Below are 3,331 nucleotides of genomic sequence, written 5' to 3' on the forward strand. Positions count from 1 at the left end.
CTTGTTAATCACACCTGTGGGATGGACTTGTTGATGTGAAAAGAGAGTCCTGAACTGGGAGGAGCTGGTGACATAGATTTGGAGAGACAAGAGAGAGGCAGAAGAACTTTTTGGAAGCAGCACCCTCGTGGAGGCAGAGAGAGACTGAGAGGATTGCTGAGGGCCACTTTGAATTGCCCTGGACTTTTGAGACCTGCCCCCGGAGCTGCCAAGGACTGAGGAGACATGGCTGTTTTGCTGGTACTTTGTCTGTGTGTTTTGATGTTGTTTTGCCAGACTTGTCCACTGGTGAAATACAGTCCTGTTGAAGAAGTCCTGGAAACTGGCTGTTGGCTAAGAGCTCCTGAGACTGTCCTGCAGACAGAGAGTGAATACTGTCCACTGGTGAAGGACAGTGCTGTTGTTGCAGGGGTCTGGGAACCTTTCTGTTGGTTCAGAAGCCCTGAAGAAGGATTTTCTTGTTATATGTTTACAGAAATCCTGGGAGAGGGCTTTGCTAATGTTTTCATGGGTTCTAGGATGGTTCTGCAGACAGAGGATGAATTAATGAAGAGACTGGCAATGTATCTTGTGGCCTTGATAAGCCTTGTCTCCCCAGGAACTAAGATTGCTGAGAACTTGCCTCTGTCAAGATGAAGAAAAGACCTCCATTTGGGTATTAAGTGCTGTGCTTAAACTTGATGTAACTCTGGGGTAGATTCAATTGTGATCCAGGGGTGGGGAACTTTTGACCTTTTTGTGTTCTAGGGTTGAACAAATGAATGTACTTTACTTATGTTTGGAAACTAATCTCCATTTGAGAAGAGGGGCTTTGTGGTGGACTAAATGAAGGTACAGCCTAGGGGTGGAGAAGTATTTATACCAGGGACTTTGTAATTGATTGAATGAATGGAAGGTCCTGGGGTGGGGTAGTACTTAGAGATTATTTAATCATCCTTAGTAAATGCTGTATTTGGAATGATGTCATGTTTTGATCTTCTCTGTTCTTGGTTTGTCACTGAATAAAATGGAGAGCCCCTATGCTGGTATTCTGAACCTTGGGAAGTTGCCTTTCCTTGGCATTACATTACACCTTTCTAGCCCCTTTATCATGACAGGAGGTGAGCAGTATAGTCCTTAAGAAGGCTGCTCAGTTAATCAGGGGCCTTCCAAATCCTGCTGCTGCTTCAGTCCATTAAGAAGATGACCCTATGGCCTAGAGTACCTGAGGGTGAGGTTTGAACTAGAGCTCCCAAGATATCTTCACCTCCTGCTGCATCACTAGGTCATTGGCACATAACTTCAACATGGGTGAAATAGTAATGTGGTGAAATAATAAAATGGCAAAATAGTAACATAGTAAAATAATAAAATGGTAAAATAGGTTAACTGTAAAATAATAAAATTATTAATTGGTAAAATAACAAATCAGGAAAAAGCAAAATCATAAAAAGATATGGTGATGCCTTTTGACTCTGGCACAAGTTGAATTTAAAGGAGACAGAGTTGTTGAAAATCATCAGTCTCACTCTCTCTTTTAGAATAATCCAAGTCCAGTGGCAAAACAAAGGTCAAGATGACTGAAAATGACTCTCGATGCAGTAGATGACTGAGATTTTCAGTGTCTATCAAGTTCTCAGTGCTCCACAGTATCTGCTTTCCCTGCCTTGATGGCCTGTGGAAAGAAAATGTTCACATCCTCCTATTCCATCAGGGAAGTCTCTGCATGCTTGAGGGAGAAACCCTCCTAATTCACTAGTAGAATGATACCCTCAGCGCTGGTTTAGCTTATCTGCCAAGATAAGCTGGTTTCACCAGCATGCAGCTGCCATGCATGCTACAGCTTCTTGGAACCACAGGTGATGGCCAGGTAGCAGGTGGAAGCCAAAGGTGGATGAGCAGCCCTAAATAGGACTCAGAAGTCCTAATACCAGAGGTACTAGTTTTAAAGTTAGAGGATCTCATCTGCAGGAGAATCTAGCAAAGGAGACAAAGAACGAGAAGTCAGAGGTAGGAGGAGAACCAGTGGAGGGAGGCATCTTGAAAATTTACAGAGAAAAGAGTGTCAATGAGAAAAGCATGATGGGTCATGTCAAAGGCTTCCAAGAAGGCAAGAAGAATGAAGATTGAGAAAAGGCCATTGGATTTGGCAACTAAGAGGTCACTGATAACTTTGGAGTAAGCAATTTTGGTGGAATGATAAGGTCAGAAGGTAGATGGTTACATGATTTTCTCCACCCTCATTCACCAGAACATACATAAGAGCAAAGATGATGAATTGTGGGAGTGACCCAAAACTGAGGCTTGGTTGGGCATAACTATATGATAAATGTGCTAGGCATTCAAGAGATAAGCACAATGTAGTTTAACTGGTTCACCAAGAGGTCAGAATGGGGAGAAGAGAAGAAAGTGACTTGTTCAGGGGAGATGAACCTGGGCAAGGGGGACAAGGGGTCAAGGGATTGGAGGTCATGATGTGGACAGAGTAGGGTTTTATAGGGAAAGGCAGAAGAAGTGAAAAGCCAACAGATTATGCAGAGTCAGATAAGGGTTTATCAGAATTTTTGTCCAGAGAAGTGATGCATTTGTCGGCTAAGGAAAGATAAAAGGCATGACCATCTTGGTGTGCAACTGAGGTGGAGTGGAGAGCAGCTTGTGAGAGGTGAGAAGGCTGAGAGTCTGAGTTGTTACTGTATTTGAGGGATAATCTATATGTTTCTTGAATACCCTCTAGTATGAGGGCAGGATTTGGATAGGAAAAAAAGAAATTGTGAGCAGGCATCAAACTCACTGAAGAAGGTAGGGGAGTGTCAGGAGTGGAGGGGGTCTGTAAACAACAGTTACCAGGATTTTGATTGCTTGGTAAATATTAATGACCTGAACCTCAAAGAAGTAGAGGTTCTGAGTAATGGAGATATGGGAAGAACCTGGAAATGGCAATGGGGATCAAGGAGTGTTCTAGCTCCCTCCCCTCAACTAGTGAGCCAAGAATCAGTGAAGGTAAGTCAGTAGTAGAAAGGGTGACCCAAGGAGGCTGTGTTGTCAGGGGGATACAGGTCTCAGTAAGATCTAGTAGAAGCAGTGGGAAAGGAAATATTTAAGATTAAAAGAGGTTTGTTGCCTGTAGAACAAGCATTCTAGAGGGCAGAGTAGAAGGGCTGGGTGGAGTTAGATTGGTGTGGGGCAGGGATTGTGAGGGATGGGATTGTGAAATCAGATGGTGGGGGTATAGGGTTTGAATAATGACCTACAGGAGTTCAAAGTCACTGAGATGGGAAGGGTATGACCAGGTGTGAGAATGTCCATCACTGAGTTGAGGGCATGATTCCTCTACCTTCCAAAGACAGCTACA

This window comes from Petaurus breviceps, unplaced genomic scaffold, assembly GCF_028583685.1.
Source record: "Petaurus breviceps papuanus isolate PSGF00001 unplaced genomic scaffold, PetGlider_PUasm1.0 380, whole genome shotgun sequence".
Taxonomy (NCBI): domain Eukaryota; kingdom Metazoa; phylum Chordata; class Mammalia; order Diprotodontia; family Petauridae; genus Petaurus; species Petaurus breviceps.